We start from the raw sequence: 16,275 nt of genomic DNA on the forward strand, positions 1-16,275 counted from the left end.
TCTGTTGCAAAATATAGGTGGAACACTTTCCGAGTGCTCTTTTAGAAATGTCAGTAGGGATATGAGTACTTAACAAAATGTATCTCACCTGGAATTAAGACTGAGAGATTTTTTTAAACTTAGATGAATCAAACAAGATTTTAATGAACCACATTTGATGTGGATCATACAGATTTTCCCCAATTTTATCTTACTGTACCTAAAAAAAGTAATTTTCTGTTAAAAAAAATTATTTCATTTGCCCTTAGAGAAAACCCTGTTTCAGAAACTTGTTAAAAGAACAATGCTAAAGAATGTCTGAACTCGCCAAACAAAGACGAAAGGATGGGTTCATTCAACCATTCAGGGATTTACAGCTCAGGAGCTCCAAGCTCAGATGTCTCCTTGGGTTGAGGGGATCTGAATTTCCAATTCATGCCTCCCCAGAAAGTGCATTACCCTGCTGCTATAATGGCCAGTGTGCTTTGCATTTCACTGTTGATGCCCTTTCACTGCATTAATAGACAGTAACTCATATGAACACTGATGCATATACTGCCTAACCAGCAAATGTCCCAGCCACATGCCTGGAGAATCAGTCTCAGACGGCTCTAATTTTTTTGTGTAATTATGTCAGTATTTAATAAATAATGAAACAACCTCAATGGGGAAGAGTGAGGAAGCTCTTGTTTAGAATGTGGTATAATCTGGTCATCTGTACCTCCTCCTCAGCCTACATCCAGCCTTCAGCCTTGCAGAGGGTGGATTTTAATAGCACTGAATCAAGTCCCTTCCAGTCTGCCACAGTACTCTAACCCGAGCCAGCAGGCAGAGAGATGCTAATTCCCCTTCTCTAGCTCAGGCATGCATCTGATGCATCTGGTTGAAGTGTTTGCTTTTTTTTTTCCCCCACATGAAACTATTTAGTGAACTGGGTGTACACCTGTAAGATGTTTCAGAACAACTGAATTTGCACTTTGAAGTGATTCCCATTTTTTCCCACAACAGTTGGGAAAAACTGTCCAGCTCTGTCATAACAATAAGCCTCGTTAGTGAATACTGTTTGGCAAAGAATAGCTACAACTGCATGCCTAGAAAGCTAAACACAAAAACAAAACGGAGAAAAAAAAAACAGTATAAAAAATTAGGACACCATCAAGACTTTGCAAACAGAAATTCTAAGAATAATAACCAAAGGAGCATTGCAAAAAGGGTATTTTGGGTTCTGTACGTGAATACAGCAAAGCACTGCTGCTAATACCCACCAGGTGGCTCTCCACGCTGGCGCACAGCAGATGGTAAAAATCCCCTTTTGTAAGAGAAAGGGGCTTGTGCGTATCCAAAATTACTAAGATTTGCTTTTGAATCTAAATATCAACCTCAACTTCTGAACAGATGCTCAGCCTAAGAGACGGTGCAAAAGCTTCACAGTCAAGTCTTCTGTTTATTTTAAGGCTGTTATTTCTCAACTATTGTTCTGGCTCTGGAAGGATTGTAACCCCCTGCTTCATCAACTCCGTATCCTGCAGTGTATGCAAACAGGATGTACATCCGAGTTTGCTGGATGCCTCTCTACGGTAAAAAATAATACAGCTAAAGTCTTGTGCACCACTAATATCCCAATTAAAGGGTAACGCGATCTGACCTTTAAACTGTTTTTCTTGCTGGCTGAAACTTATATTTCTCTCAAAATCTTTTCTACCTCTACCCATGACTGCCTGTTTCCATGAATTCTCTGAAATAAAGCTCTGATTCCTTAATCATGGAATATATCGTCACTTTATTACGGTGGCAGGCATTTATAAGATGTTGTTTTCTTCCCTGCCCCTGCATACCTGAAATAACAACGATTATCAAAGTCATCATGCTAAACCTAGATGTCATTACTGTGTTCGAGTCTGAAAAGGATGCAGCAGAGAAAATCATCTTTATGAGGGCCCAAATCCTGCTTTAATTGAGGGGCACAGCAGAATGGCTCCTGTTTCACTAACTTTAAATGACCTTGGTCGTCTTTGCCATTTTAGAGGAATCCACAGTCTGAGTGCTTCATTTTTTCATACCTCACAGCATTACATCATCTTTTCCCCTCTGCCTGTTTAATGACAAGGTTTTAACATTGAGAAACAAGCTTTGTCTGAGAGCAACAGCAGTGGAGACACAGTTATGTTTGTTTTCTTTCTCATCCCAATTTTTCTTTTTGTATTGATTCTTCATAATGCTGGCACCCGGACAAAGAAAAAGCACTTTGCAGCCTGGCATTGCTTCTTTGTGGGGTTATCGCATAGCCCTCATTTCAATCTTTACAGAGCAGCTGCTTGTAATGTAAAATGTTATCACTAAAGCAAGCTAACAAAAGAGATTAATTTACTGAGAAACCAAAGCTATTCTTACAAAAATAGGAATATTTACTGATGTTATGAGATTGCTGTGAAATAAACTGAAGCGGTGAGTATGTGAGGAGATAATCCCTGAACCAGCTCACAGGTGCTGCTTTTTTTCTCAAAATTCTAACCCAAATTTCATAATCTGGGGAAACATGAACCTATCCGCTAGGTATAATGTGTTATATAATAACTAAGTATTTAGAGAGTGTATATATTTATAAATACATCTTTGGGCTTTTTTTGTGTGTGGGTTTTTTGTTTGTTTTCTAAGTAGGAAGACTCCTAAATTCAATGCTAAAATGAGGAGCACAAACTGCCTGTGGCTGAAGACCAGGTTCTGGTTTGCCCACTTCTGTGTGTTAAGTCTCATTAACTTGCTACATCTTACCAGGTGCCTCACCAAGAATCATCATTCTGGCACGCTGATGTTGCACACAAGGAAGTGGAAAGTACATAGGCAATCTCCTGGGGAAGCAACATGACCACACTCTTCTCCACTCAAGGATGCTAAGAGAGAGAATGTGGCCATGGCAACAGCAAAGGGATGGATGGGGCCTGCCTCCTAGGAAATGCAGAGAAATCACTCTGCCAAATAGCGCATATGTCACAGATGGTGGTAGCATGGGCGACCCAGGGATGCTTTCTGCCAGCAGCAAGTGTGTTTCCACACATACACCCAAGCCCACTCTATGGAATTACAGTTGACAGGCTTTTAAAGAAATACAAGAGTTCTCTCCCAGTACTCTGTTCTGCCTTAAGGTGCGAGGGCCAAAGCAAAATGTAGTACTTAACTTCATTAACATCCCTAGTTTATCCCTACTTTAATCTTAGTTTATGTATTTGTAAAATATATATGGTATTGACTTCACAGACACTTAAACAAAAGCTTAAAAATATATATATATATATTTTTTTTTTAATGAGAAGGCTACATATGTCCTAAGGATAATCAAGGGGACAATGAAAAAAGCAGCAGTCCCACATTTTTTAAAATATGCAATGAAGAGCAGACTGTCTAATGTCAGGAATGAGTTCACTTCTAATTTCAAAGGATGGCCAAGACATATATGCTAATCATGAGAAGTATCCTGTTAAAATTAATAGTACACAGAAACCATTTTGAATAAAGGCAAAATTTTTCAGGAGAGGAGATAAGAAAGCCAAGACAACCCTCAAAAGCATGAAGCTCATAATAACATCATGAAAACTGCAAGGCAGTAGGCTGATCTTTCTTATTTTCTATGACTGAAATCCAGCTGCACTTATAGATGTATACCTAACCATCTTTAATGTTACCTGGCATTATTTCTGAAGCCAGAACATTATTTCTTCACTTTCTGCTTTTGCAGTGCTTTTAAATTTGTGATATGGCTGTACTAACATAGTTTTTGCATTCGTTCTTCTTGTTGCTTTGCATTGTCACGAGGGAAAACAGAATAAGAAAAAACTTTCTGCAGTTCTAATTGTTACCAGCCTAACGGCCCATGGGGCTCCTGTTCACAAAAACTCTGGATGCAGGTCAAGTTCAGACTTGCCTCTTTTTGCCTTGAGGCATTTTTCTGCAAGGCTAATTCTATAGGGCATAAGCGCATAACATTATTCTCAGACAGACAGCTATTTTTAGTGGTTGAAGACATCTTTTTTTAACAATGAAAGCCTTACAATTTGCAGAATAATTGTGCTATGCAGCAAAGATTACAGATACCCGGAATGTGCAGAAATGGCATCTTTTTCATGACTGCACTTGTCTTCTGCCCTTGATAGTGACAGCTTATTTATTTTTATTTTTTTTTTTGTAAAGACTCCGGAGTGCCTGAAACACAGTGTTTTTCACATAAAAACAATTCCAGCAGCAGCCTGATGTGGAAGTTCTTCTTACAATCAGGTCAAACACAAAGAATGCAATATTTTAATAGTGGGAAAGGCTAATCATGTAGGAAGCACTGTTTTGTAGCGTAAGCAGTATTAGGCGGCAAACGTTAGAGCAAATTGCCACAAAGAATGAACAAAGCTAGGTTTTAAGCCCTTATCAAGTGCTTTTTCCAATCCCTGTTACTGTTCATTATCTCTCTGGGGATGCTCTTATAAAAATGGAGCTGGGGAATTTCACATCTCCAGCCAACAGAGGAGTATCAGAGAGGCTGATATCTGTCAATAAAACTGATATTTACAGCAGAACAAAACATGATGAAAACCAAGATACAGATGTGTGTGAATTACCCTTGGTATCCCAAACAAGGAGATGGAGTGGAGCCCTCCTAACAGACAAGACTTGCCTGCTGATCCAGGAAGATAAGCATTTGAAAAGAGGCTATCAAAAGCCACTCCTGAGCAGTCTTTTCTTCCAGAGCAATTTTCCTTGAGGATACAGGAAATCAAGTGTTCATTGATAATGTTTACTTTGTAAAGGAGTCATGTGGGCCAGATTATCAGATCCGCTTCACTTACTTTTCACAATTCAACCAGCAGCGAGGATTTAAAAAAGAGACACATTTTGCCAGCTAGGGATTCTTTTGGTACAAGACAGTTCATTATCATCACAAATACAGTAGTATCCCACCATTCCTAGCAAAGGAAACGCGTTGGAAAGGGCTATAGTTTTCTTGCACTCTGCTTAGTTTGGCAAACAACTCCTTCAGGCCAGTTGCTAATTAGCAGTCTTCAGAACAGCACTAAATTCTGCAAATGCCATAACCCATGCAGAACCATCCCCAGAATCAGAAGCCAGGCAGTCCAAGCAATGCTCATCACGAATGTGAAAACAAGTTTGTTACAAATAGTCATTTTGTTCTATGAAAAAATTAGATATTTTAATTTTATGCTAATTCAGAACAAATGCAATTGTTAAAATACCTTAATTTCTTCAAGACAGTTTTTCCTTGGAGCCTCAATCGAGACCCACAGCAGTGTCTGTCTTAATAACGCTGTATAATTCTTCCCCTTGAATTACAAAGGTGATTTTTCTTTGTTTTGCATCAAGAGTATAACATACAGCTTATGCACAGGCACAGAATGTGTGCATGTGCGTGTGTGTGTCTCATCTATGTCTTAATTATTGATTTTTAAAATCATTTAAATTTGGGAATATGGTTTTGTTCCCTCCAAGTGTCTGACTTATTGTGTAACTGTTTTGGTCATAATAAATAGTTGACTGGATGTCATTCACATTTTCAGTGTTATGAAAGTAATTTTCAGACACCTCTGATCATATCCTTGAAAAAATTATGCTGTCACCAAGAACAATTATGAGTGACTGCTTCTTTTTCCTGTCTTTCCGATTATATTCTGTTTCCCTTTAGTTTTCTCTCCTTGCTGGATGGAAAGATGAAAATTACCCATGCTCTCAATTAATTTTCTCACTCTGCAAATTAAACTTCCTGAAAATTGTTCCCTTAAAAATGAATTTGTTACTCCTGCAACTGCAATCAGTCTGCACCCAGATCACCTCATCTTCACCCTCTCTCACAAATATCTACTAGTCCCCAGTGGTTCCACTTTATTATGCCCAACTGTGGCATTAGGAAAGTCATGCAGAAATGGGTGAGTTCAGCATAATCAGGTGTTTGCTTTTTGTTTTGTTTTGTTTTGTTTTGTTTTTTCCCTTAAATCCAATCCTTACTACAAAGTAGAAGTGTGCTGTTTGGAAGACACTGGCTGAACAATATTGACCTTCACCAGCATTTGTAAGATGCTAAAAGTTATAGTCTGCTTGTTGTTGAGATGAAAAAAGGTAAGTGACTTTTGACTAGCAAAATCACTGAACTGAACAGAGCCTCAACGGTGTGGACATGTAACCTCTGTGTATTACACTGAAAATAAAAAATGTTTTGCATTTTTCTACAAAGGATTGCAAAATGCCTAACACCACAGTAACATGTTTGGAAATGGTTCCCAGGGGAATTTGCTCCATCACCTCCACAGGGATTAAGGTAAGGCTGACTGGCCTGTAGTTCCCTAGATCCTTCTGCTTGCCCATATTGAAGGTAATGGTGACCTTTGGTTTTCCCATCCTCTTGGGCCTCCCCCAGTTACCATGATCTTCCAAAGATAATCAAGAGTGGCCTCACAATGACATCAGCCAGCTCCCTTAGTCCTCATGGATGCATTCAGTCAGGTCCCACCGATCTGTGTGTGTCCACTTGGTTTAAATGGTCCCAAACATGATCCTCCTAACTGACCACAAAACTTCATTGCTCCAGACCTTCCCACTGGCCCCAGGGTGTGCAGTCCCTCAGGGAAAATTTTATCAGTCCAGACGGAGGTGAAGAAGTCGTTGGATACCTCGTCCTTTTCCACGTCCTTTGTCATAAGGTCCCCTGCCCCATTCAGTGTCAGGCTCTCATTTTCCCTAATTTCCCTTTTGCTGTTGATGGGCCTATAAAGGTCCTTCATGTTGCCCTTCCTGCCTCTCCCAAGATTCAACTGCAGATGGCTTTAGCCTTCCTAACACCATTCCTGCACACTCAGAGAGCGTCTCTATATTCCTCTGGTTTGACTGGTCCTGGCTTTCACCTCTTGTACAATTCCTTTTGTGGCCTGAGTTGAGTCAGGAGCTCCTCCTTATTCATCAGTGCAGGCCTCCTGCTGCTTTGGCTTGATTTCTTCCACATTGGCGTTCATCATTGTTATGCTTGGAGGAGGTGATCCCTGAAAATCATCCAGTGCTTCTGGTTTTCTCTCCATGTCCATCTCCTGTGGGATCCTTCCAAGTAGATCCTTCAACAGGACAAAATCTGCTGTCCTATAATCCAGAGCTGTGCTCCTTCTATTTGCTGCCTTTTCTTCTCTTAGTATTAGAATCTCCACCATCATGGTCATGGTCACTGCAGCCAAGATGACCCCCAACTTTCATATCCCCAACCCTTCCTTGTTTGCAAGCATCTGGTCCAATGGAGTGTCGGCCATTGTTGCATCACTGGTCACCACTGTTAGGAATTTCTCAACAATGCATTCTGTGTATCCCCAGGATTGATTGTTGAATGCTAGGTTGCCATCTAGCACGTATTAGATCCCCCATGAGAACCAGGCTTTTGAATATGAGAGTTCTTCCCCTTGTCTGAAGACAGCCACATCTTCTTCCTCATCAGGCAGTAGCCTGATGTAGCAGACATCTGCCAGAACATGGTCTGCCCTCTAATCTTAACCCATAAACTGTTGACTGGCTCATTGTCTGTCCTCTAATCTTAACCTATGAACTGCTCACTGGCTCATTGTCTCTCCCAGGGCAAGGCTCCATGAATTCATGCTAGTCTCACAAAAAGCTGAATGCCCCCACAACCTTCTCCACCTGTCCTTGCTAAAGACCACGTGTCTATCCCTTGCAGCATGCTGGTTGTGGGAGCCTTCCCACCACGTCTGTACAAGGTCATAGTCCTGCAAAAGTACACATGATTTTGACTGCTCCTGGTTTTGTCCCATGCTACATGGATGCATTAGTGTAAAGGTATTTCAGAGAGGTGCTCCAGCCTGTTGATTTCTCAGAAAGTATGAGAGCTCTCCCCACGATGCTGTGCTCTTGGTTCTTCCCTTCAATGCATGTGCTTGAACTGGGCCTCCTTCACTTTACTTTGTCATTCTTAAGCCCTCTCTTGTCTACCCTTTGCACTTTCTTGCCAACATAGCCCACTGCTTCCTCAATGGACTGTGGGTCATCACCTCCCTTCACCCCCCTATGCCAAGTTTCAAGGTCTCCTCAGCAGGCTTTGCTGCCAGTCTGTTGGCAGAGATGCTTTTGCCTGAATCCACCTAAGAGCTATTTTCTATAATCCACCTAAGTACTAATTTCAGACATTTGCATTACTAAGTGGAAACCACACAAAGCTAGGCTGAAAGAAATCTCTGAGACAGGATGAAGTATACGCAGCTCACTCTTGATTACACATTCATCTAACGTGTCCTCAGAAATCTCCAGTGAAGGAGACTGCACAGCTAGCATGTTCCAGCACAATCTGTCCCACACTTACTTTTTCTTAGCATCTAACTTAACTCTCTCGGGTAAATTCAGCTAACTACCTTTGTCCTATCTTCAGTTGATTGGAGGAAATTCTGATTTCTTGCAATTATAATCATCTTAATATTTCACTGTTCTTTTTATGACAAGTTTTCTCATATTTGTTTAGTTCAAAACAAAGAAGGCACAACAAACCAGCAAATTCTCAAACCTCCCTCAAAAGCCATTTTCTAAACCTCTCATACCTCTTCTGACTTTCCCCTGGACTCTTAGCAATTTGTTTACCTTTTCCTGAAATCCAAGCATCTGACATAATGCCCTCGTTAAAATATCTTGTGTAAAATAAAATACCTCTTATCTCCCATGCTTTACATACATTCACCTGCTTCTTTTTTTTGCAGCATTATTAAACTGTGGTTTCATATCTATATTGTGATCCACCCCTGTGCCTTTGTACAGTATTATCAGACTTATTACAAACTTTCTGTGTGGGCATTTTATTCTTTCTTAGTAACTGTAGCACTTCTTTCATGTTTTCTGAATGTAATTTTATTGATTTCAGACCACTTCTTCAAACCACCATGACTTCTGAATTTTAATCCTGTCCTCCAAAATATTCCCTTCTAATCAGCAGAAAAAAATATTGCAACTTTTTGAGGAGCATTTTCTGCTGATTAATGGAACTGGAACAACACACAGGAGAAGTCTGTAAAGCACATTATATAAAACACCTTCCCAATTTGATAGTGAACTGTCATAACTATTTTTTAGTACGTTTCTGCAACCAGTGGGTGCACCCTGCAGATGGCAATTTCATCCAGAACATTTCCCTAAGTTGCTTATGAGAATGTAACTGCTGGTGTGTCAAAAGCCTTATTAAAGTCCAAATATATCACATCCACTGCTTCTTTTGTGTCCGCTAGGCCAGTTATACTGTCAAAAAGGAAAACAGATTGATTTGACTTGATTTGTTCTTGATGAATTGATGTTGGCTGTTTCGGATCACTTTGTTATTTTATTATCTATGTGCTTATAAACTGATTACTTAACAATTTGTTTTGGTAACTTTTTGGCTATTGAAGGCAAGGTGACTATTCTATAATTTATATTTTGTCATCAGCAATGTTTTACAAAATGAAGATAATTTCTATTGTTGTCAAAGCATTCTCGAATGCCCAAGTTCAAAGTCAACAATTTATGATGTAATTGTAAATATTATACATTGTTTTAACTAAATTACAAATTCTAACAAGAATTTGTGTATCTCTGTCCCTGCTTTTGTATTTGGGTTTTGTCTTTTTTTAATTCTACTATTGCAGTTGTGCCTGCTCCAAGCCTGTTTCTTTACGATGTAAAAAAAACTAATGAGGACTCTACAGAGACATTTCTGAATTCCTTCTCTGAATTAGGCCACAAATCCCCTTTCTTACCCTCCTTCAAAGTCCTTCTCAGGAAGATCTTCCTTCATGATCGTTCCTCAGAGTTAGTAAAACAAAAATAGTTTGCTTTGGGCCTGCCTGCAAACTCCTAACAACGATTAGCAAAACAAAACCACGGACTGGATGTTTTATCCTTCCTTTGCCAATTGTCTCTGTACATCACAAGCGTTTAGGAATTCAAACTGTCTCACTGTTTGGACAGTGCAGCCTGACAGGACTAAACAAGAAATCCAGTGGGATCTATCTACAGCAATCTCAATTATAGATCTGCTTTTACCTCCAAACCTTTTCTTCATTTTCAGCCTGGCTACATGGAGCGAGGAATCTGTAACTTCTGAGGGGCAACAGTTTTAATTAGTTCATAGTACAATGCAGTGCAGCAAATGACTATGAGAAATAATAAACTAGAAAGTGCCTCAGCCTCGAGACAATATTGCTTACAAGTGTTATTGTTACAAATACCTTCAGTAACAGAACACTTTAAGGTTGCTATGAAAAATCTGGATGCTTTGAACGACAGGTTAGACCATTATGCTGTGAACTGTCTGGCCTTAATCATTATTTGGAATGGTGCCCCCTTACTGCATGACTCCCAGGACTGCTCTGGATGGACTAGGAAGGCAAGGAGTTTCCTGTGCTCCACAGTCCTACAGCTTTATCTTATTTGAAGCTGATGGAGTAATGGAATATATTATCCAATACTTGCATGAACTTAGCACTCAGGTGCCACGCAGCTAACCAAGTCAGAGATAACATTGTCCCAATTTATATCAGCAACTTCTTTTAAACAGGAGAAATTCCTTGTAACACAGGGCCATGCTACTTTTGGTTGGCCATGCTGCTCCTACACTGTAATGCAGAGACCAATCCACTCCCACATGTTGCTTCCTCTCCACTGCAGGATTTGTCAAAATAAGGTCACTGTAATGCACTTTTCAGAAAGAGCTTGCCTGTGATGCCTGAGAGGTTGAAACAAGGTTACATGGAAGGATGAGTAGGAGTTAAGCCCATTACACTACTACTCTCAGCACCACGGTACTGGCCTCCAGTGAGCTCCCGGGTAGAAGTGAAAGGACAATTTAAGCCTATAAAGCCCTAAACAGTCCAACAAGGGTCTAAGTAATAACGGCAAAATCCACTTTGGAAATAATGGTTCTGTACTGCAGCCTCTGAGGGTACCAGAGAAGCAGAGTCTCTGCAGAAGATGTGACAGGCAGCTAGCATTTTGCCCTGAGAGATCTTCAGTTTTACTCTCCTCACCCATGCCGTTTGTTAACTTTTAGCACGTTGTAACAACCAATATTCTTCTTCTTGTATTTCAGAGGAAAAGGCAAGATCAAAGTTAGAGAAGGTGAGGAATAATTGGTGTAAGTATACAACAGAGTACAGACCTATGTGGGCACCTGTAACTATTGCTGAAAATCCATGCGTTCATGCTTTCTGATCCCAACATCTATCAAAACTATCTATGCAAACTTGCAGATAAAAAAGTTTTAAATTTAATCTAAAACTTATTCAAACAAGTTAAATCACATTAATGCCAGTTCACAAGCATTTCAGTCATATTTCCCTCTCTTCAGGTCTCAGACAAGTGATACAAAGACAAGACAGTTGATCAAAGTAAAATTTAACTGCCTGTGGCTGAGATTAGGGAAAAAGTAATAATTGCTAGATGGGAGAAAGCACTTGCCTGTTCACAGATGCACAAAAACCTTAGGTCTATTTGAAATGCTGTGAACTTCACAAGTTGGGGGAAGGCTTGCATGACATTAACTGCATGCTGCTTGGCACTTAGGGGGACAGAAAAGCTGCAACAATTAAGTATTCAAGTATTGGGTAACTTGAATTTAAAGTTTCAATTGCTGTTTTAATCATTGTTGTGAGTGGATAGGAATTCCTACGAAACAGACTGCCAGGAAACTTGCTTGTTTTCAACAGCCTTTGTGTTCCTGTCAAAATTGAAGCGGGGTAACTCCATTTGCCAGTCACTTTTCATCTTCTCAGCCCTTTCCTTTCGTTTTCTGCTTCTGCTGTTTACAGAAGAAAAAAAAACCACAGGAGCACACACAAAATATTTTCTTCTCCTTCATCACTGCACACTCCTTCCCACTAAAATCTGCAGTTTTGAAGATCGTGCAATTTCCACAGAGGACAATGTAATCTAGCAATTCCTCTAATGTACTTCAAAATGTGTTTACCATGTGCTGATGCTATCACTTGTTACTCCACAGGGTATTGCAGGAATTCCAATACAGAGCACTCATGAAGTTGTTTTTGCATGGAAAAGTAGCGTGAGCTGTGTCTGATCTCTCAGAGCTATTTAGCACTGATCTCCATTCTCAAAAGAAGAAAAAAGTTTCAAGACTTCCTTCAATCCCCTAAATAAACTATTCCATTATATAAACATAACTATGAATAGGAGACACACATTTTCTTCATGCTTATTTGAAGGCGAATGCCTGCAAAGACTGAGTCAGGTTTCTGAAATTCATGTTTCTTTGCATACCATGTGATCCAGGACAACTTATACTGTGTTTCACAGATGTACTAGCATGAATAGGCGACTTTTATGAATCCAAATACACCTTGGAAAAATACACACTAAATCAGTGTTAGAAGGAATGCTCTCTTCTCCTCCAGCTCACCATTTTCCTGTCTCTAAGATGCCAAGGAAAGCATACCAACAATACAGGTGGAATTAGAGAAGCTTAATATGAACATGTTGCCTTTTGAGGTAACTAGTACTGATACTTCTTTTTTCTGACTTTACACTATATTTTGTCATTGATTTTCTTTTTAATGTTTCCATCTGATATGCTAACTTTGACAGCAACAAGGGTCCCATTCTGCTTGGAAGACAGTCCCCTGCAGTGCTGCCGGAAGCTCCATGCCTTTTGCCTCTTCTCCCCATGCTTTAAAAAGACATTGCTGAATGCTCTTTTAGGAAGGAAAACACTTTGAATGTCCCATGGCAAGGAGGAAGATGGGGGCTGGAGGGAGTGGAAGAAGAGTAGGAGACCTGGGCAGTGAAATTGGTGAAAGAGTGAGTTGAAAATTATTCTCTGAATGTTTGCTGAATGTTTGTAGAAGAAAACGTTACCATGTTTCAGTACTGTCCCTGGACAGGGTCTCCTGTTCTAGTCCTTCCAGATAGAACAAGCCAGGTCTGGGGCGTATAAGGCAGTGACAATAATGTCAGTGTTACTGAATTAAGGGAGAACAGTGTCTGATCTCCACTGGATTAAGGTGCTGGTCTTCAGACGGCATCCTGGTCAGGAAGACTTTCCACTTAATGAAGGCAACTGAGATGCCTGAGTTAGGAGCATAGGGTTCAGATATTTTAAGTGGAGGCTTTGCAAAGTAACTGAGATAGCACCTGCTTGCAGGTATAAGGTTCACTGTGAATCCACATATAATCCAGTCGTCTGACTTCGACATAGATACCTTGCTGTTTGTACCACAGTTCTTTACTCATGTGATGATTAACAATGGGGTTTCGTGCAACCAGTACATTCCTTGAGGAGTATTTTGTTATAATGAAGATTGTATTCCTTTTTTAAATCAACAATCCTGTTAGCATAAAACCAAAGAACTCAAGCTGTTAAAAGAGAATAATATTTTGGAGGATGAATATTAACATTGTACATAACAAAAAACTAGCAAGCTGATTTCTTGTCAGTGCTTGAATTAATGTTTTTAAATTTTGCACTGATTTGCTAATTTGAAACTAATCAGAGTATCAGTTCTGCTTACTGAGCACTATAAAATTAACATCTACAGGCAATTTTTCTGCAGCTTGGCAATGCAATGCATCAGTCTGAAACCCATGTTACACCAAGTTACACCTAGAGAAATTACAATTTCCTCAGTTTCTAAATAAAGGCTACCTAAATAAATTGCGATATTGTTATGATGGTGTAGGTAGGTTACTTTTAACAGCATTCAGAATTGTGTGCAGCTAATTTTGTATGTCTCCCCTTTACAGGCATCTGATAAAACAGAAAGTTTATTGCTGTGTAAAGCTCTGAAATAAAACAATTTCTCCACTTCTGGAGCACACATTTTTAACCTAATTTACCTCAGCAAAGATTAGCTGCTGCTTCTTTTAATAACTGTGCTCTTCTGAGATGTGCCCTTTCATGTGGAAGCTGTATGTGCACACACAACACATGCAAGACAATATATGCCTGTGTATATGTATAAAGGCCAAAGCATATATGAAGAGTATTACATAACTGTAGGTTAGAACATAAGTAACTTGATAATCAGTAAACAAAATCAAGTTCAATTAGAATGATAATATCAAAGAGGAGCAATTTTGTAGCCTGATCTGTAAATGGTATATTGTAGCAGATGCTACTCAAAACTTGTCCCTCAGTGCTCTACTGAACCACTGGATGGCATCAACCCATAACGTAATCAGTTGCTACTACTTTTATCTTTTTACGATTCTACTGATTATTCTACCCTTTGCAAGTGCTTTCTACAATCTGTGCACTCTTCATCTAAAATCCCACTCCTGTGGGTCCATCCCTTTGGGAAAAAAGTTAACACAGTTTATAATCCTAATAGAGATACTAACTGTGACCTTATCACCATTTCAGTAACTGATTTTAATTATACTACAATATACAGCACTAGGCGCACAATACTGGAATAGAAACCTTTTGTTCTCATTTATACAGTTCACAGAGCCTAATAAACTCTTTAAGGACTCATGATCCTTTTATGGTGAACATACTTTTGAATAAAAATATAGTTGTAGAGTATGAAAGCATGTACTGTCAAAGAAATTTCTTGGTTTATATCTGGCATTATCTGCTGGTAAACCAGGAGAACTATATATCTAGTCATATTCTATGAAGAAGACATACCGCTTTTTTTCGTTTCTGAAATTCAAATACGGAACTTTTACTGAATACTCATTCCTAATGGCTGTGAAAAGCCATGCATCTCATGTTCAGAAAACTTCCCTCTTGTCAAAGGTATTGATTTTGCAAAACCGTACATCTGGCCATAAAGTTAATGCTGTCAGTGGGAATCTTTGTAGGCTGAGTTATTTGCATGCACATCACACTTTGCAGGAATGGGGCCTTTATGGACTCAATTCTGCCTTCAAGTATATCTGAACAACTCCGTTTCAAGCCAATGCAAATTAGAAAGAAGAACTGAGTGCTGTTTGTATAGTTTGGCATCACTGATAGTTGTCTTCCAAGGAGAGGAAAAGTGCTTGACTGGGACGGCCAGATTGTTATAGATAAATGTTGAAATTCACTGGCTCAGCTGAAATGCGATACTGTCAAATCTGTACATGAAGTTGTACATACTATTCCAGCTATGCTGTGTACATCCAGCGTGTGGTACTTGCATGGATGGCCATTGCAATAAAAAAGCCCCAAACTAAATAGGACTGACAGTATGTCTTATGCACTACCTAGAGAAATTACAAACTTGCTCACTGCCTGTACAGGGTGTACTAGCCAGGATCTACTGGTAGAAGCCTCATAGTTCTAGTTCATGTTACAGTTTGCAATCTCATGCCCATCAGTGTTTCTGCCTTCATGCTGTTTCTGCTTCACTTGAGGGCAGGAGTCATCTCCGTTTATCTCTGAAATGTTCAACAATGAGCATCCAGTAACAGTCCCTATAATTCATTTTGGTCTGTCTTAATTAAAATGAGATTTATTAGAGAGAAAGAATCAAATTAAACTTTAAGCAGAGTAAAAACATAGTCAGATTAATGTCATGATAAATTTAATTCTCTAGGCCAGACTCTTTCTCTTTTTTAAGGTTGCAGTTTGTTAGACAGAAAAGAAGGAATTTAAAAAACTACATTTCATAAAGTTAATTTGCTGTTGCCTAACAGCAATGTGCTCTTAAGCCTGGATCTGATAAGTGACGATCCCAAAAGTAAGGCCAGGGATGGCTATCTTTCAGGCATCTGTCCTCACAGGTTTTGTGGCTAGATTAGATATATGGACTTAGATATATAACCTCAAATGGGAACCAGAACAATTAGTATCTTAAGTGGAAAGCTGCCTGGAGTTAGGCAACAAGATAGCAGGATCATTAAATCTTGCCTCTTAGGAACATCATCCAGATTCCTCTTTTTTTCTCCAGCACAAAATCCACTCATCAAACATACCTCTGAGCTTTTCTTTAAAAACAAAACCAGGAAGTCGTATTCCATTTCCACAGAAAAGCTGGTGTCTTAGAACACTGATCAGGGAAAGGGGGACCACCTTGTGGTTCATTGAATAAAATGCAAAAAAAGTAACCTTGAGATTATGGATCAGTCATCTACAAAGATATCTCCAATCCAATAATGCAAAGTGACATAGTTTTCTAGGAGACAGACAAACATTCCTACAAAGAAGAGTCAATGCCTGGTGATTAGGGCATTGATTGATTGATGAACTGGGAGCTTAAATGCTGAGGACAGAACTGAAACTGGTGTCCCAGTTCCTTGGCAAAAAAGTTTATGATCATTTTGTGCTACATAAAAGGTTGTGTTTTACAAGAC

At 39.4% G+C, this 16,275-nt stretch overlaps 1 protein-coding gene across 1 annotated transcript in view; it reads right to left on the minus strand.

Annotated features, from left to right (window-relative positions):
* Positions 1 to 16,275, minus strand: part of GABBR2 (gamma-aminobutyric acid type B receptor subunit 2) — a 491,408-nt gene that overhangs the window by 69,480 nt on the left and 405,653 nt on the right. The gene's annotated exons all lie outside the window — the stretch shown is intronic.

This window comes from Phalacrocorax carbo, chromosome 2 (assembly GCF_963921805.1).
Source record: "Phalacrocorax carbo chromosome 2, bPhaCar2.1, whole genome shotgun sequence".
Lineage (NCBI taxonomy): Eukaryota > Metazoa > Chordata > Aves > Suliformes > Phalacrocoracidae > Phalacrocorax > Phalacrocorax carbo.